Source organism: Saimiri boliviensis, chromosome 2, assembly GCF_048565385.1.
Source record: "Saimiri boliviensis isolate mSaiBol1 chromosome 2, mSaiBol1.pri, whole genome shotgun sequence".
In the NCBI taxonomy this organism is placed as follows: domain Eukaryota; kingdom Metazoa; phylum Chordata; class Mammalia; order Primates; family Cebidae; genus Saimiri; species Saimiri boliviensis.
The window spans coordinates 81,789,793-81,810,043 of record NC_133450.1 but is presented as its reverse complement, the minus strand read 5'-3'; the positions used below and the strand labels follow the sequence as shown (position 1 = coordinate 81,810,043).

The window sequence follows — 20,251 nt, the reverse complement described above, 5'->3', positions numbered from 1 at the left end:
TTTCACCATGTTGGCCAGGCTGGTCTTGAACTCCCGACTTCAAGTGATCTGCCCACCTTGGACTCCCAAGGTGCTGGGATTACAGGTGTGAGTCACCATTAACCCTCTTGAATACTTCTTTTGCATTCCTGCTAATACCTAGGACTTGACATACTAAATGGTCTTTTTTTTAAGGCCAACGGCTATGGCCTTATCTATTCTCTAATTTCCTACACTTAACCGATGCTCAATAAATGTCTGCTTTTTTTTTTTTTTTTTTTTTTTTTGAGACAGAGTCTTACTCTGTCATCCAGGCTAGAGTGCAGTGGCCCAATCATAGCTCACTGCTGCCTTGACCTCATGAGCTCAGGGGATCCTCCTGCCTCAGCCTCCTAAGTAACTGGGACTAAAGGTGAATGCCACCATGTCCAGATAATTTTTTTATTTTTCTATTTTGTAGAAACAGGGTTTCAGGCCAGGCGCGGTGGCTCAAGCCTGTAATCCCAGCACTTTGGGAGGCCGAGGCGGGTGGATCATGAGGTCAAGAGATCGAGACCGTCCTGGTCAACATGGTGAAACCCCGTCTCTACTAAAAATACAAAAAATTAGCTGGGCATGGTGGTGCGTGCCTGTAATCTCAGCTACTCAGGAGGCTGAGGCAGGAGAATTGCCTGAACCCAGGAGGTGGAGGTTGTGGTGAGCCGAGATCGCGCCATTGCACTCCAGCCTGAGTAACAAGAGCGAAACTCCGTCTCAAAAATAAATAAATAAATAAAAGAAACAGGGTTTCATCATTGTCCAGGCTTGTCTTGAACTCCTGGGCTCAAGCAATGCACCTGCCTCAGCCTTCCAAAGTATTTGGATTACAGGCATGAACCACTGTATCTGGCCTATTATTTTAATAGTAGGCAGTATTGTTTTTGTTTTGAGACAGAGTCTCACTCTGTAGCCCAAGTTAGAGTGCAGTGGCATGATCTCGGCTCACTGCAACCTCTGCCTCTGGGGCTCAAACAATTCTCATGCCTCGGCCTCCCTAGTACCTGGGACTACAGGTGCACAATGCCATGTCCAACTAAATTTTTGTGTTTTAGTAGAGACAGGGTTTCACCATGTTACCCACGGTGGTCTCAAACTCCTGGGCTCAGGAGATCCACCTGCCTTGGCCTTTCCAAGTGCTGAGATTACAGGTGTGGAGCCACCATGCCCAGCCTGACAGTATTGGTTCCAACATTGGTTGTCTTTCTTTCCAAAAGAATTTTAAAATTACCTATAGTTTCCTGTTCTTTTTTATTCAGAGGACCCTGAACCGATAGAAAGAAAACAAAGATTTTGCTGGAAAAATCTGGTCCAGTTAGATTCTTGGGCTAAATTTTTTATATCCCCAAGAATTTAATGACCATGGCAACTTATCCATGAGGGTAAAGTCACAAAGTGTGTAATAGCTAAATGGTGAAACAATGTCATTAAAAGAAACAGGATTGGCCAGGCGCAGTGGCTCACATCTGTAATCCTAGCACTTTGGGAGGCTGAGGTGGGTGGATCATGAGGTCAAGAGATTGAGACCATTTTGGCCAAAATGGTGAAACCCTGTCTCCCCTAAAATTACAAAAATTAGCTGGGCATGCTGACATGCACCTGTAGTCCCAGCTATTCGGAAGGCTGAGACAGAAGGATCACTTGAACCCAGGGGCAGAGGTTTCAGTGAGTGGAGATCATGCCATTGCACTCCAGGCTGGTGATAAAGACTCTGTTTGAAAAAAAAAAGAAAAGAAAAGAAACAGGATTATATTAACCAAAGCTGTTTACCAAAAGCTTTAACAAGGATTCAGGGAAAGGAGGAAGTAAGCCCACATCTATATAAAAAGATTTCTTTTGCGGAACTCTGCTCCATGGAAGACAAACAGAGATTATAGCTTTTTGTTTTTTTCTTATTCTGGTTGTATTCCAATATGAATCATTTCTTGTTCTAAACTATTCTGCTTTCCTTTTATTTGATCCCCAGAGTCTGAAAACTAAAGATAGATAAGATCTGCTTGGCTAGCTAATTTTTTTTTTTTTTTTTTGAGATGGAGTGTGGTTCTTGTTGCCTAGGCTGAAGTGCAATGGCATGATCTTGGCTTACTGAAATCTCTGCCTCCTGAGTTCAAGCAATTCTCCTGTCTTAGCCTCCCAAGTAGCTGGGATTACAGGCGCCTGCCACCACACCCAGCTAATTTTTTTTTTTTAATTTTTAGTAGAGATGGAGTTTCACTATGTTGCTCAGGCAGGTCTTGAACTCCTGACCTCAGGTAATCCACCTGCCTTGGCCTCCCAAAGCACTGGGATTATAGGTGTAAGCCACTGTGCCCTGGCCCAAACAGAAACTTTAGATGGGGCTTGGTTTTCATAATTTCGACTCCTTTTTATGAAATGGTTTTTATGGATCAAATTCAGTAAAAAATAAATCTTGGAGTTAGCTCTCATCAATAGCAAACATTTTGTTTTTATTAAAATAAATGGTACAGTAACATTTACCTTCTATTCACTGTAAGACCAGACAGCATAATAGGATATTCAATCAAATCTTCTGGAAACATGATAGATCTTATCTTGGATTTGAAATTTGAGAAACTCTGTTTTCCAAAACCTTACCTTCATCATATTAATTTCTACTGTATCAATCAATCATTTCCGAGCTTCTCCTATGGACTCAGCTTGTTTCCTTTTTTTTTTTTTTTTTTTTTAATTGTACTTTAGGTTCTGGGGTACATGTGCAGATCATGCAGGGTTATTGCATAGGTACTTATATGGCAAAGTGGTTTGCTGCCTCCATCCCCCCGTCACCTGTATCTCCCTACTTGTATCACAAATCATAACATGTATCCCCAAAAAAGAGGAGAAATATTGGCAAAGGAAATGTAATTGTGGGCCACTAAAAGGCACTACAGAGAGATTCTTCCATCAGCAGAAAAATATTGCTGAGAAGAAAATTGAATTCAATAAAACTGAAAGAATATTGGTTACCTTGGAGACAGCAGTCTTAGGGATGGAAGTCAAAGCTCAAGATGTTAAGAAGAGAATGGAAGAAGAGAAAGTGGGTACAGTGAGTGTGGACCACACATTTTAGGAGATTGACAGTGAAAGGAGAGAGAAAAAGGACATGAGCTAACTAACAGTATCAGCAAGTTCCAATAAGGCCAGTCTCTCAGTTCTCCTTTTTGCTCTCAGGGACTTGGACATAGAAAGATATTCCACATCTTCCCTCCATAATTTGAACCCCAGGGTCCAAGAGAAGTCTGTCCTTTTAAGTGGATGAACAGAAGCTGGAGTGGTGCAGTGTTGTAATTGCAGCTCACTGCAGCTTTGAACTTCTGGGCTCAACTGATCCTGATCCTCCTTTCTCAGCCTTCTGAGTAGCTAGGACTATACATGTGGCACCACACCCAAATAAGTTTGTTTTTGTTTTTGTTTTTGTTTTTGTAGAAATGGGCTCTCACTGTGTTGTCCAGCCTGGTCTTGAACTTTTGGCCTTGAGCAATCTTCCTGCCTCAAAAGATCCTCTCACCTCAGCCTCCCAAAGTGCTGGGATTATAGGCATGAGCCATGGCACCCAGGCTACAGGTCACTTTTCTAAGACAGATGTGTTGCAATTATAGAAGTTGAAGATCTTCTATAATTGCAACACATCTGTCTTAGAGGTGGATCACGAGGTCAAGAGATCGAGACCATCCTGGTCAACATGGTGAAACCCCGTCTCTACTAAAAATACCAAAAAAATTAGCTGGGCATGGTGGTGCGTGCCTGTAATCCCAGCTACTCAGGAGGCTGAGGCAGGAGAATTGCCTGAACCCAGGAGGCGGAGGTTGCGGTGAGCCGAGATCGCGCCATTGCACTCCAGCCTGGGTAACAAGAGCGAAACTCCGTCTCAAAAAAAAAAAAAAAAAAAAGTGTGGTCTCAGCTCACTGTAATCTCCACCTCCTAGCCTAAAGCGAACTCTCACCTCAGCCTCCCAAGTAATTGGGACTACAGGCTCATGGCACCATGCCCAGCTAATTTTTGTATTTTTTGTAGACACAGCGTTTGCCATATTGCCCAGACTGGTCTCAAACTCCTCGGACTCAAGTGATCTGCTAGCTTCTGCCTCCTAAAGTGTTGGGATTACAGGCATAAGCCACTGTCCCCAGCTGTATTCTTGGTATGTAATGGGTACTCCATTAACCTCCTGACTGATGAACAGGAGGATGACACTGAGCAAATGAGCAGACTCTTTTTTTTTTTTTTTTTTTTGAGACGGAGTTTCGCTCTTGTTACCCAGGCTGGAGTGCAATGGCACGATCTCGGCTCACCGCAACCTCCGCCTCCTTGGTTCAGGCAATCCTCCTGCCTCAGCCTCCTGAGTAGCTTGGATTACAGGCATATGCCACCATGCCCAGCTACTTTTTTGTATTTTTAGTAGAGACGGGGTTTCACCATGTTGACCAGGATGGTCTCGATCTCTTGACCTTGTGATCCACCCGCCTCGGCCTCCCAAAGTGCTGGGATTACAGGCTTGAGCCACCGTGCCCGGCTGAGCAGACTCTTTAACTTGAATTGCTTCTACTTAATAGTTTACGTTGATTTAGGAAACATATTACGGCTTTGGAGGAAAAAAATTGATCATGAAACATTTTTAATAGAGACAAAACTTTCATTCTATGTCTGAAAGACAGAAGGGGCATGCTTATTACCAGTATAATCTTTGGGTTTTCTGAATGGATGGAGTTATAGAAATGAGACTGCATCTGAGTAAATACATTAATCCAGTTCCAGGTTTAGTGTTTTGGCTAGTACGTTTTCAATTGTTCATTGTTCCCTAAATAGGCCTCTCTGTGCAATAACAAAAACATTTTCTTCCTTTCTTTTTTTTTTTTTTTAGTTATACCATGTTCAGAACAAAAACATTTTCTTAACGATTACCAAATAATTGAAGGGATGGAATACAGTGCCCTTGTGCTATGACACAAAGATAACACTATTACATTTATATAAAACTTTATAGTTAACAAGGTACTTTTCCATCTTATGACACTTTAATCATCTAATCCTTGTGACTCTACGATATAAATATTATTACTATTATCATCATTTTACCGATGAGTAAACTGAGACTTAGATTAGGTAACTTGCTAAAAAAAAAATAATAATAATCCCTGTCCACCTAAGTCTTATCCTTTCCCCCTGGTTGGTATATTTGTCATGCCTTGATCTTTCAGTGTAATTTGGGAAATTATGCTTGGATGATAAGAATAAGAAAAAAAAAAGTTAAAATGTCAACTGAGGAAGAAAATAAGAATTTAATTAATGAAAAGCTTCCTAGATGACAGTGTCTATATAGACTTATAAAAATGATATGAAAGGAAAAGAGATGTAAGTGTGTCTAAATGACATAGAAGCTAACCTGAATTAGCTCCTAATAGCAAAAGCCATATAATTAACAAAGCCATATAATGGACTGGGCATTGTGGCGACTCATGCCTATAATCCCAGCACGGTGGAAAGACAAGGTGGGCAAATCACTTGAGGCCAGGAGTTTGAGACCAGCCTGGCCAACATGGAGAAACCCCATCTCTACTAGGAAAAAAAAAAAAAAAATTAGCCAGGCATGGTGGCACACACCTGTAATTCCAGCTACTTGGAAGGCCGAGGCATGAGAATCACTTGAACCCAGGAAGCAGAGGTTGTGGTAAGCCAAGATTGCACCACTGTACTCCAGCCTGGGCAACACAGCTAGATTCTTCTTTAAAAATATATATACAACAGGGCTGGGTGTGGTGGCTCAAGCCTGTAATCCCAGCACTTTGGGAGGCCGAGGCAGGTGGATCACGAGGTCAAGAGATCCAGACCATCCTGGTCAACATGGTGAAACCCCGTCTCTACTAAAAATACAAAAACATTAGCTGGGCATGGTGGCACGTGCCTGTAATCCCAGCTACTCAGGAGGTTGAGGCAGGAGAATTGCCTGAACCCAGGAAGTGGAGGTTGTGGTGAGCCGAGATCGCACCATTGCACTCCAGCCTGGGTAACAAGAGTGAAACTCCGTCTGAAACAAATAAATAAAATAAAATAAAATAAAATAAATATATATATACACATAACAATATGTATTAATAACAGTATTATATTTATAACCCAAAGAATATAATAAATATCCATGAGTCCACACAGATATAAATAAAGGACTAAATAAATAAATAAGTAAACAGGAGAAAAAGAACAATTGTTCCTTGTAGAAGAATTCCAATTAACAGTGCAGAAAAAATAAGGGAAACAGAAAATTACAGTTAGAAAACCACAATAGTGGCCAGGTGCAGTGGCTCACGCCTGTAATCCCAGCACTTTGTGAGGCCAAGGCAGGTGGATCACCTGAGGTCAGGAGTTAGAGACCAGCCTGGCCAATATGGTGAAACCCCATCTCTACTAAATTTACAAAAAATTAGCCAGGCATGATGGTGGGCGCCTGTAATCCCAGCTACTTGGGAGGCTGAGGCAGAATTGCATTAACCCGGGAGGCAGAGGTTGCAGTGAGCCAAAATCGCATGATTGTCACACCATTGCACTCCAACCTGAGCAACAAGAGCAAAACTCCATCTCGGGGTGGGGTGGGGGCTGGTGCAGGGAAAGGGGGCGTGGAGTGGGAGCAGTGGCACCTGCCTGAAATCCCAGCACTTTGGGAGGCTAAGGCGGGCGGATCACCCCAGGTCAGGAGTCAGAGACCAGCCTGGCCAACATGGTGAAACCCCATCTCTACTAAAAATAAAAAAAATTAGCTGGGCATGGTGGCGCGTGCCTGTAATCCCAGCTACTCAGGAGGCTGAGGCAGGAGAATTGCCTGAACCCAGGAGGCGGAGGTTGCGGTGAGCCAAGATCCCGCCATTGCACTCCAGCCTGCATAACAAGAGTGAAATTCCGTCTCAAAAAAAAAAAAAAAATTAGCTGGGCGCGCCGGTGCACCCTGTAGTCCCAGCTACAACCTGGGACTTGAACCTGGGAGGTGACTACTTCTGTCTCTCTTTCTCTCTCTCTCTGTCTCTGACTCTCTCTCTCTCTCTCTGTGACTCTTTCTGTCTCTCTGACTCTTTCTCTTTCTCACTCTCTGACTCTTTCTCACTCTCTCACTCTCTCTGACTCTCTCTCTCTGACTCTCTCTCTGACTCTCTCTGACTCTGTCTCTTTGACTCTCTCTCTCACTCAGTCTCTCTCTCTCTCTCTCTCTCTGACTCTCTCTCTCTCTCATTCTCTCTCTCTTCCTTCCTTTGTTCCATGTCAGTCTTTCTCCTCTAAAGAAGGAGGAAAAAAAAAAAAGTAAAAGAAAAAAAAAAGAAAGAAAGAAAGAAAAGAACCTGGGAGGCGTAGGTTGCAGTGAGCCAAGATCTCGCCACTGCACTCCCAGCCTGGTGGCAGAGCGACCTCCGTCTTTTAAAAAAAAAAAAAAAGAAAGAAAGAAAAGAAGGCCGGGTGTGGTGGCTCAAGCCTGTAATCCCAGCACTTTGGGAGGCTGAGGCAGGTGGATCACGAGGTCGAGAGATCGAGACCATCCTCGTCAACATAGTGAAACCCCATCTCTACTAAAAATACAAAAATTAGCTGGGCGTGGTGGCACGTGCCTGTAATCCCGGCTACTCAGGAGGCTGAGGCAGGAGAATTGCTTGAACCCAGGAGGCGGAGGTTGCGGTGAGCCGAGATCGTGCCATTGCACTCCAGCCTGGGTAACAAGAGCGAAACTTGTCTCAAAAAAAAAAAAAAAGAAAAAGAAAAGAAATTTAATAGTTGTGACAAATGTACACGAAAGATATTAACAATAGGGGAAAATGGCTACTATGTACTATTTTTGCAACCTTTCTGTAAATCTAAAACTATTTTTTTTTAGACAAGAAGGCCAGGCTGGAGTGCAGTGGTGTGATCTCGGCTCACTGCAATCTCCACCTCCAGTGTTCAAGCGATTCTCCTGCCTCAGTCTCCTGAGTAGCTGGGGCTATAGGCACACGTGACCACACCCAGCTACTTCGTGTATTTTTAGTAGAGATGGGGTTTCACCATGTTGGCCAGGATGGTCTCTATGTCTTGACCTCAAGTTATCTGCCCGCCTCGGCCTCCCAAAGTGCTGGGATTACAGGCGTGAGCCACTGCACCAGGCCCATCCAAAACTATTCTAAAATAAAAAGTTTATTTAGGCCATGCCAACTTTTCTATAAATCTAAAACTATTCTAAAACAGAAAGTTTAATTAGGGTGGGCATGGTGGCTCATACCTGTAATGTGAGCACTGTGGGAGATGGAGGCAGGAGGATCACTTGAGCCCAGGAGTTCAAGACTAGATTGGGTAGCATAGCAAGAGCCTGTCCCTAAGAGAAAAGTTCATTTAAAAAATAAAAAACTGCTGGCCGGGCGCGGTGGCTCACGCCTGTAATCCCAGCACTTTGGGAGGCCGAGGCGGCTGGATCACGAGGTCAAGAGATCGAGACCACCCTGGTCAACATGGTGAAACCCCGTCTCTACTAAAAATACAAAAAATTAGCTGGGCATGGTGTCGTGTGCCTGTAATCCCAGCTACTCAGGAGGCTGAGGCAGGAGAATTGCCTGAACCCAGGAGGCGGAGGTTGCGGTGAGCCGAGATCGCGCCATTGCACTCCAGCCTGGGTAACAAGAGCGAAACTCTGTCTCAAAAAAAATAAAATAAAATAAAAATAAAAAATAAATAAAAAACTGGACCTCCCACAGCAAACATGGCGGCCTGTATGTCCTACCATGGAGCAGTTTCCTACAGGCTGCTTCTCTGGGGGAGGGGTAGCCTCCTTCGGAAGCAAATCCTCTGGAAAACCGCAGCAGGTGAGTTGCAAACAAATGTCAGATCCCAGATATTAGGGCTAAGTCATACTGCAGTTGTAACAAGAAAGAAAAACGTTCCCGCCTTAAAACGTGAAACGTACACAGTGGATTTTACTAAAAAGCAGACTGAAGAGTTCAACATAGGAAAGAGACATTTAGCCAACATGATGGGAGAAGATCCAGAAACTTTCACTCAAGAGGATATTGATAAAGCTATTGCTTACCTTTTCCCAAGTGGTTTGTTTGAGACAGAAGCCAGGCCAATAATGAAGCATCCTGAATAACAACAACAAAAAGCCAGGCCAATAATGAACATCCAAAACAAAGAGCAATCCAGTGGGAAGAAGATGGCTGTCCATTTCACTATCTTTTTTTTTTTTTTTTTTTGAGACAGAGTCTCACTCTGTCACCAGGCGCCAGGCTGGAGTGCAGTGGCACAATCTCAGCTCACTGCAACCTCTGCGTCCCGGGTTCAAGCAATTCTTCCACCTCAGCCTCCCAAGTAGCTGGGACTACAGGCACACGCCACCACGCCCAGCTAATTTGTGTATTTTTAATAGAGACGGGGTTTCACCATGTTGGCCAGGATGGTCTCGATCTCTTGACCTCGTGATCCACCCGCCTTGGCCTCCCAAAGTGCTGGGATTACAGTCTTGAGCCACCGCGCCCAGCCTCCCTATCTCTTCTATACTGGCAACAGTCATACTATTCATTAATGCATGATATATATGGAATGTTACTCAATTTAGAAAAACGTCAAAGTCAGTTGCAAGCCAAAGGTCTGCTTCCAGAAGAAACTAAAACCAGAGACCTGATTGGCAGCAGATGGCTGATTAAGGAGGAACTAGAAGAAATGTTAGTGGAAACACTGTCAGATCAAGATTATATGCAGTTCATTCACCTGCTAGAAAAGTTATTGACGTTGCAGTATGGTGCTGCTGAGGAAGAATTTGTGCAGAGGTTTCAAAGAAGTGTAATCATTCAATCAAAAAAACAGCTGATTGAACCTGTGCAGTATGACGAGCAAGGAATGGCCTTTAGCAAAAGCAAAGGTAAAAGAAAGACTGCAAAAGCAGAAGCAATTGTTTATGAACATGGAAGTGGAAGAATAAAAGTAAATGGAATTGATTACCTTAATTACTTCCCAATCATGCAGGACAGAGAACAGCTGATGTTCCCTTTCCACTTTGTTGACCGGCTTGGGAAACACCATGTGACCTGCACAGTCTCAGGGTAGGAGGTCGGCACAGGTTGGAGCAGTACGATTGGCAATGGCAAAAGCCTCGTGCAGCTTTCTCACTGAGGACGAGGTCGAGTAGATGAGACAGGTTGGACTGCTTACTACTGATCCACGTGTGAGAGAACGGAAGAAGCCAGGCCAAGAGGGAGCCGGCAGAAAGTTTACCTAGAAGAAGCGCTAAGGGTTTGTTCCCAGGAAAGAGGAAGAGCTGTATATGTGTGCAGACAGGTAGCAGACACACAGTGAATAATGGCTGACCAGCATGAGGGCAGTACTGTCAGAAATTTCTTTTGAGTTGTGAGATGGATTTATTTTTAAATGCTACTTTGTAAAGGTGACCTTTACAAAATAAAAGGAAAAAGAAATCTAAAAAAATAAAAAACTAGGCCAGGAGCAGTGGCTTACACCTGCAATCCCAGCACTTTGGGAGGCGGAGGCGGGTGGATCACCTGGCCAACATGATGAAACCCCTTCTCTACTAAAAATACAAAACATTAGTTGGGCCTGGTGGTGGGCGTCTGAAATCCCAACTACTTGGAGGCTGAGGCAGGAGAATTGCTTGAACCCGAGAGGCAGAGGTTGCAGTGTGCCAAGATTGCCCCATTGCACTCCGGCCTGGGCGACAGAGCAAGACTCTGTCAAAAAAAAAAAAAAAAAGAACAAATTTAAATTATATGTAAATGATACACAAATTAGGAGAATTACTTGAACCTGGGAGGCAGAGGTTGCAGTGAGCCGAGATCGCACCATTATCGCACGATTGCACTCCAGCCTAAGCAACAAGAGAAAACCCCGTCTCAAATTAAAAAAAAAAAAATTGGGGGGCTGGGCACGGAGGTACACACCTGTATTCCAGCACTTTCGAATGCTGAGGCGGGTGGATCACGAGGTCAAGAGATCAAGACCATCCTGGCCAACATGGTGAAACCCTGTCTCTACTAAAAATACAAAAATTAGCTGAGCGTGGTGGCGCATGCCTGTAGTCCCAGCTACTTGGGAGGCTGAGGCAGGAGAATCGCTTGAACCTGGGAGGCAGAGATTGCAGTGAGCCAAGATCACACCACTGCACTCCTGTGTTTCCTATGGCTGGCCTATGCCTTCTGGAAAGTCCTGTTAGGTTTTAATACTTTTTAATACTGGTAGTAAAACTGAAGTATGATCCCTATGTATAAAATCATCCGTGGAAAAATAAATACCAGTAGACTGCAAGCTGTTCGAGAGCAGAATTCACATTTTAAAAAATAGATATGGGATCAAGCTCTGTTGCTCAGGCTGATCTTGAACTCCTGGCCTCAAGTGATTCTCCCACCTGTCTCCCGAGTAGCTGGGATTATAGGCGGGAGCCACTGTGCCCAGCAGAATCCATATCTTACTCATCTCTGTGTCCTTGATACATGGCAAATAATTACTTAATAAATGCCTATGAAATTGAACTATGCTGTGTAGATGTATATTATATACATATACATATTCACACACATATACATACATACGCATCTACAGAAAGAATGGAGGAAGCAAAAGATTACAATCATAAAGACATACGTGTTACTAAAATTGAACAGCAAAATACAAAAATGAAACATCTCATGAATTAAATGAGCATGTTCTATAAGCTCAGATGCTATAAACCCTTGAGTCTTTTCCTCCCTGACAAGCTTTTCAGCCATTTGACAGCATTTTGCCTTTGCCACCTGGTGACAGGATTGAAGGAACAGTGAATATGCTGACAGACTATTCACTCTACCCCTGTGGGGCACCTTCCACCAGTGTTCAGAGTTCCCCCGATATCCATAAAAGAGCATCTTCTGTGAGCTGACGGCAGCTATGGAGTCACTGAAAAGGGAAATCGTGGCGCAGAAAATAGCGGACTGCCTTTTTGCACAACCACTTTGTCTCCAAACCAGCATGAATAAGGGAATAGGGAGCAAAGTGAATACAAGAGAGAGCATTTTGCCCAAATTTGCAGAGTGATGGATAGGAAAGTACAGATGGTAGATGGATCAGATTAGGAGCTGTTTTCATGTTTTCTTTTTCTATATCCTTTTCTTTGTGTGTATTTGAATATGTATGTGTATGTGAGAGACAGAATGAGAAAGAAATACAGAGACAGATAGAGAATAATTCATTTCTGAATGTAAGAGGCCATATGCAGTCATAGTTACACACAGACACTTAGAGGTGTAGATAGAATTGGAGACAAAACTCCCTGCTTGCCAATTTTACTAAATAAACATATTCACAGATTTCATAGCATTAATGAGCTGCAAAATAATTACATATTGAAGCTGCATGCAGCTGTCTATACTGTTTGAGGATATTTTAAGTGAATATAAACCAATAATATAAATTAAAGAGGCCAAATTCTCAAAGAGGCTTAAATAAGAAGCCAGTTAGCATGAATAGAATGAGCACATGGTTTGGATGACAGATGTTAGATTCATAAGTATTCATTATAACTTTATGATTTACCTTAAATGATATGCATTTTATGAGTTAAAAAATATATATACTGGGGGGATGGTAAGAAGATAATAAGAAAAACTTTTCAAATTGGTTTCTAGGTGAGTACAAATGTTTAAAGTTAAAAAGATGAATGCCTTGTAAAATAGAAAGAAAAATGTGTACCAATGGATGAATGCCTTGTAAAAAATAAAAAATAAAAAAGATGATGCCGGGCGCGGTGGCTCAAGCCTGTAATCCCAGCACTTTGGGAGGCCGAGGCGGGTGGATCACGAGGTCAAGAGATCGAGACCATCCAGGTCAACATGGTGAAACCCCGTCTCTACTAAAAATACAAAAAATTAGCTGCGCATGGTGGCACATGCCTGTAATCCCAGCTACTCAGGAGGCTGAGGCAGGAGAATTGCCTGAACCCAGGAGGCGGAGGTTGCGGTGAGCCGAGATCGCGCCATTGCACTCCAGCCTGGGTAACAAGAGCGAAACTCCGTCTCAAAAAAAAACAAAAAACAAAAAATAAAAAAGATGAGGCACAAGTTACAGTTATGATAAGTGGGCAATGATGCTCAGAGCTGACAATACATTGTCTGCTGCATTATCTGCTGATAGCTTTGACACATTTCTGAACTGGGCTAAGAAATATTTATTGTGATGCTAACAAACCCATGCAGTGCTGAATTTTAACAATCCAGTCACAAGCCTGACTTTTTATTGCATTGAGCATTATGGAAACAAGACCTATACTCTGTATGATTTATAACTAATATTAGAGGAGAAAGAGAAGAATAATGTTGAAATTTAAAATATGCATCATAATTTATAAAACATTTATAAAAAATATATTCACATATAAAATTTTTACATGTACCCCTAATCTCTTCCAGTTTAGAGAATATGAATTTCTGAAAGTGGCTCGGCAAGGTGGCTCACGCCTATAATCCCAGCACTTTGGGAAGCCGAGGCGGGTAGATTACCTGAGGTCAGGAGTTCAAGACCAGTCTGACCAACATCATGAAACCCCATCTCAAAAAAAAGAAAAAAAAAAATTAAAAAAAAAAAAAAAGAATTTCTGAAAGTTAGGCTTTTATTACGCAAAAACTTCTAGCATCTCAGACCTGCCATGCTCCTAATCAACCAAGAAGGGTGTAAGAAAACATGCTAGACAAGCCAAGAAAGAACAGATGTAAGGACCACCATTATCAAGTTCCTTTTTTGTGCTAAGCACATTTACAAAGGTTCATTCCTCAGAAAGTAGTTATTTTTATCCCCATTTTACAAGTGATAAGCCTGAATTTAGGAAAGCTAATTAACTTGTGCTTATAAAAGTGATTGTCTCAATGGGAAGAAGATAGTCTCATATTTGCAATAAGAAAGTTATTTTTCTTCAGTAATTTCAGCAATAAAGATGTTTCTGTTATTGTGGATAATTATAAATAGTTGATCAAAATAGATAAAACAAACCTGTACCAGTCTCATGTCCTACACTAATAGAGAATGGTAAGAATAAATTCAAACTCAAGTCTGATAGCATGGCCCACTTTTTTCCCACCATATCATGTCCTTTCAAAGTCCTATTGTCATTAAAGTTCTAAATAATTATAGAAATTGAGCTGTTGAAAGTCAGCACTAGGAGAGAAAAATGAAAATCCCACTTGACATGTTCATTCTAAAAATTATACAGAAATGGAAAATAACAAATAGCCAAGACCCAACTGAAGAAGAACTGGAAAGGAGAGCTTGTTCTCTTGGATATAAAGACATGGCATAAAGCTGTAGCTATTAAGACAGTGTGATGCTGGTACAAGGAAAGACAAATAGAATGGAATGGAAAGTATTGCTTATATTGCTCATGTGTTGTTTAACATTTGATTCTTAACAAAGGTGATACTGCAGAGCAGCAGAGAAAGAACAGTCTTTTCAATAAATGATGCTAGGATATTTGAAAAAGAATCTTGGCAAGAAAAAAAGAAACAACCTTTAACTCACATCATACACAAAGGACAATCCAATGTAGATTGTAGATCTAAATTTGAAAGGAAAAAATACCTGAGCTTAATTACCTGAGCACATCACAGCCTAATGGAAGCTAACCGAAAAGAAATAATACAAGCATTAACTATGACCATTATTCTAGGTGCTTATTTCATTCTCCTACAAATCTCAGAATATATTGAAAGTTCCTTTACTATTTCTGATGGAATTTATGGCTCCACATTCTTTGTCACTACAGGATTTCACGGCTTCCATGCTATTATTGGATCTACATTTCTCACTACATGTCTTCTTCGCAAACTAATATTTCACCTTACAACCAATCACCACTTTGGCTTCGAAGCTACTTCATGATACTGACACTTCATAGACATAGTGTGATTGTTCCTGTATATTTCCATTTACTGATGAGGATCCTACTGTCCTAGATAAAAAGTACAATTGACTTCCAATCAATAAGCTTCGATTCAAACCCGAAAGAGAGTAATTGACCTAACAATAACTAGCAACTGACACTCTCTTAGCCCTATTACTGATTATGATCACATTCTGACTCCCACAATTAAACGTTTACAGAGAAAATCATAACCCCTATGAATGTGGGTTTGATCCCATAGCCTCTGCTCGCCTACCTTTCTCTATAAAATTCTTTTTAATTGCTACTACATTCCTTCTATTCAACCTAGAAATTGCCCTACTACTACCCCTACCATGAACAACCCAAACAAGCAATCTAATGTTAACAATTAGCATAACTCTTATGCTAGTAATTAGTTTAATTCTAGGCCTAGTTTATGAATGAACTCAAAAAGGATTAGACTGGGCCAAATTAGTATATAGTTTAAATCAAAACAAATGATGTCGACTCATTAGATTATGATGAATTATATCTACCAAACGCCTTTTATTTATATTAATAATATACTAGCAAATTCTATATCTCTACCAGGAACATTAATTTATTGATCCCACCTAATATAATCTCTACTTATGTTTGGAAGGCAAAATATTATCGTTGTTCATTATAATTATACTCATAACCTTAAATATACATTTTATCTTAATATCTATAATATCTCTTGTCTTTCCAGTATTCGCTGCCTGTGAAGCTGCAGTAGGCCTAGCCCTACTAATTTCAACTTCTAACATACACGGCCTAGATTACTTAAAAAACTTAAGTCTACCCCAATGTTAAAAGTTATTTTCCCAACAATTATACTGCTTCCAACAATGACTTTCAAAAAATTATATAATATGAATTAACGTAGTCACTCATAGCTTATTTATCAGTCTCTTTATCCTATTATTCTTTCACTACCCCAACAACAACCTATGTACCTTCTCACTTTCTTTTCAGATCCATTAACATCTCTGCTTCTAATCTTAACAGCCTAACTTCTACATCCCATAATTTTAACTACTCAACACTACCTATTCAACATTCCTCTCCCACAAAAAAAACCTTTACATTTCCATACCAATTATCCTACAAACTTCATTACAGCATTCACGACCACAGAGCGAATCATATTTTATATCCTATTCGAAGCCACATTAATTCTCACTCTAATTATTATTACCCGCTGAGGATATCAATCAGAAGGCCTCAATGCAGTCTCATATTTCTTATTTTATACACTAGTAGGATCCCTTCCCCTACTCGTCATACTTCTTTACACCCAAAACACCTTATGGTCACTAAATATAGTAACAGCAACAGTTATTGCTCAAGAAATATCATTCTCCTGAACCAATAATGTTACATGACTAGCATATATAATGGCCTTTAGAGTCAAAATGCCTCTATAAGGACTCCACCTATGACTCCCTAAAGCCCATGTATAAGCCCCTATCGCCAGCTCAATAGTACTTGCTGCAGTACTGCTAAAATGAGGCAGCTATGGCATAATAAGAATTACCTATGTCCTTAGCTCCCTAACAGAAACCATAAGCTATCCTTTCCTCATCTTATCCTTATGAGGTATAATTATGACAAGCTCTATCTGTTTACGACAAACTGACCTAAAATTACTCATCGCCTATTCTTCCGTAAGCCATATAGCACTTGTTATTCTAGCAATCCTCATTCAAACCCCTTGAAGTTTTACAGGCACTACTACTCTCATAATCACCCACAGACGCACCTCATCTTTAATGTTCTGCCTAACAAACTCAAATAATGAACAAATCCATAGCTGAAACATACTATTGACCCGAGGCCTCCAAACATTTCCATTAATAGCCCTCTGTGGCTGGATGCAGTGGCTCAAGCCTGTAACCCCAGCACTTTGGGAGGCCGAGGCGGGTGGATCACGAGGTCAAGAGATCCAGACCATCCTGGTCAACATGGTGAAACCCCGCCTCTACTGAAAATACAAAAAATTACCTGGGCGCGGTGGCATGTGCCTGTAATCCCAGCTACTCAGGAGGCTGAGGCAGGAGAATTGCCTGAACCCAGGAGGCAGAGGTTGCAGTGAGCTGAGATTGCGCCATTGTACTCCAGCCTGGGTAACAAGAGCGAGACTCCGTCTCAAAAAAAAAAAAAAATAGCCCTCTGATGACTTTTAGCAAATCTTACTAATCTTGTCCTACCCCCAACCACTAATTTAATTGGAGAACTCTTTACAATCATACCCTCCTTCTCCAGGTCAAACTTCACTATTATAGTACTTAACAGACTAATTACAGCCCTTTATTCACTATACATATTTACTGCAACACAACAGAGAGCATTAATGTACAGCATTAGCAGTATTAAACCTTCCTTCACATGAGAAAATATTTTAGTATTTATACATCTTGCACCAATCCTACTCCTTACTCTAAACCCCAAAACAATCACAAGATTAACGTCCTGTAGCTATAGTTTAACTAAAACATTAGATTGTGAATCTAACAATAGAAGCCTACAACTTCTTATCTACCAAGAAAGTATGCAAGAACTGCTAACTCATGCCCTCAAGTCTAATAACATGGTTTTCTTACTTTCTTTTTTCTTTCTTTCTTTTTTTGAGACAGTCTCACTCTGTCACCAGGCACCAGGCTGGAGTGCAATGGCACAATCTTGGCTCACTGCAACCTTCACCTCCCGGGTTCGAGCAATTCTCCTGCCTCAGCCTCCCGAGTAGCTAGAACTACATGTGCCTGCCACCATATCCAGATAACTTTTGTGTTTTTTAGTAGAGATGGGGTTTCACTATGTTGGCCAGGATGGTCTTGATCTCTTGACTTTGTGATCTGCCTACCTCAGTCTCCCAAAGTGCTGGAATTACAGGTGTGAGCCACCACGCCTGGCCCTGGCTTTTTTACTTTTAAAGGATACAAGTAATCTATTGGTCTTAGGAAGCAAAAATATTGGTGCAACTCCAAATAAAAGTAAAAAAGCATTCTTCCATCACTTTAATAACCCTAATTTCCCTATTCTTACCTATTTTCATTACCCTAATTAATCCCCCTAAAAAGATCCTATATCCATACTATGTAAAAATGACTGTTATATATGCCTTCATCACCAGTCTTATCTCTATAACAGTATTTGTTCTCACAAATCAAGAAACTATTATTTCAAATTGACATTGAATAACAATCCAAACCCTTAAACTATCATTAAGTTTCAAACTAGACCTCTTCTCCACGATATTTACCCCCATAGCATTATTTGTTACTTGGTCTATCATAGAATTCTCAATACAATATATAAATCTAGATCCTAATATCAATCAATTCCTCAAATGTTTACTCATTTTTCTCATCACAATATTAATCCTAATCACCGCCAGCGGCCTCTTTCAACTTTTTATTGGTTGAGAAGGAATAGGCATTATAGCTTTCCTATTAATCAGCTAATGGTACAGCCGAGCAGATGCTAATACAGTGGCCCTCCAAGCAATCTTATATAACCGTATCGGTGATAATTGGTTTTATCCTAGCAATAGCATGATTCTTTTTATTCTCCAACTCATGAGACTTCCAACAAATATTCATCCTCAACTGCACCCCAAATTTCTTTCCACTAATAAATCTCCTCCTAGGAGCCTTCTAGAGGATAATACAAAATACCTTTATAAACTTGGTGTAGAGAAAGTGTTCTAAAACAGGAAACATATTTTAAAAGTTGATGAATTTGACTCTGTTATAATCAAGAATTTTTCTTCTTCAAAAGACTATATAATGAAAAGATAAGCAACAAAAAGGAGAGGAAATTTATAGCATATACAACTGAGAAAGGGCTTATATCCAGAGTATACTGTATAAAGAACTACTGGAAATCAATAACAAAAGATAAACAACTCAGTTGGAAAATAGGCCAGAGACCTGAACAGGCATTTCACAAAAGAGAATATCAAATAGCCAATAAACATATGAAAATTAGTCTCATTAGTAATCAGGAAATCGAAAATTAAAACCACAATTGGGCCTAAGAATGGTGGCTCATACCTTTAATCCCAGCACCGTGGGAGTCCGAAGCTGAAGGGTCGTTTGAGCCCAGGAGTGCAAGACCAAATTGGACAACATGTCGAAAACCTACGTCTAAAAATAAATAAATAAATAAATAAAAATTAAAAGAAGAAAAGGCCAGCTTGGGCAACATAGACTCTGTCTCTACAAAAAAAAAAAAAAAAAAAAAAATCAAGATATGGTGGCATGTTCCTGTAATGCCAGTTACTTGGGAGGCTAATGTGGGAATTAGCCTCAATTGTACTCAGGAGTTTGAATCTGAAGTGAGCTACTGCACACCAGCCTGGGTGACAGAGCAAGACTCTGTCTCCAAAAAACAAAATGAAATAAAATAAAACACACAAACGAAACACACAACTGGATAATAGCATATATCCCCCAGAAAAGCTAAAATTAAACAAACTGACAATAATAACTGTTGGCAAGGGTGTGAGGCATTGGGAACTCTCATACACTGCTGGCAGGAGTGATGCAACCACAGTTTGACTTTCTCTACTGAGGTTGAAGGTGCATACTCAGTGATCCAGCAATTCCACCCTCATGGACCCAGTACAAAAGTGTACACATATATATCAAGAGACATATATACAAATGTTCATGGAGGTGTTATTTGTAATAGTTCCAAACTGAAAATAACCCAAATATGGCATTGACAGAAGAATGAGTAAATATGGAGTGTGATTTATTCATACAATGGAATGTTATTCAGCAATGGAAATGAGCAGGCTAAATCTATATGCAACATTATGGATGATTATGGATGACTTTTAGGTACAAATCTTTTTACAACATTATGGATTCATTATGGCTGAATCTTAGATACAAAAGAATACATGTACAGTTAGTGTCCTCGGACAGAGTTTCCTGACGGATCCCTGTCATCTGGAGTTAGTGGCAGCAGGGTAGCCCCTAGGACCAAAGCGTGCTGGCAGGATGCTCCAGCAGGCAGCTGCTCTAAGGTAACTGCTTCATTAGAGGTTTAGAGATGAGCAGGTTTCCAGAACTAAGGATTAGGGTTTCCTTTTTCTGGGAAAGGCCAGGAGGGAGAGAAGATGGGGAGATGGACATCTAAAAAATATCCACCTTAGACATTTTCAGCTCTATTTCAAGGCTTTCTCCTCTTGTTCAGTGTTACGCCTTTTGTAAAAAGTTCTAAAAACCAGGCAAGACTAACCTACAGTGTTTAAAAGTATGTGTTTACAAAAGTCAAGATAACAGTTACATTTGGGAGAACAGAGGGGATAGTAATTGAGAGAGGGTTGATGGTAATGTTCTTTT

General features: G+C 40.8%; 1 pseudogene; it reads left to right on the top strand.

Moving 5' to 3' along the window:
* Positions 1-8,720: 8,720 nt before the first annotated feature.
* Positions 8,721-10,244, top strand: LOC101040885 (small ribosomal subunit protein uS9m-like; annotated as a pseudogene).
* The last annotated feature ends 10,007 nt before the right edge of the window (positions 10,245-20,251 follow it).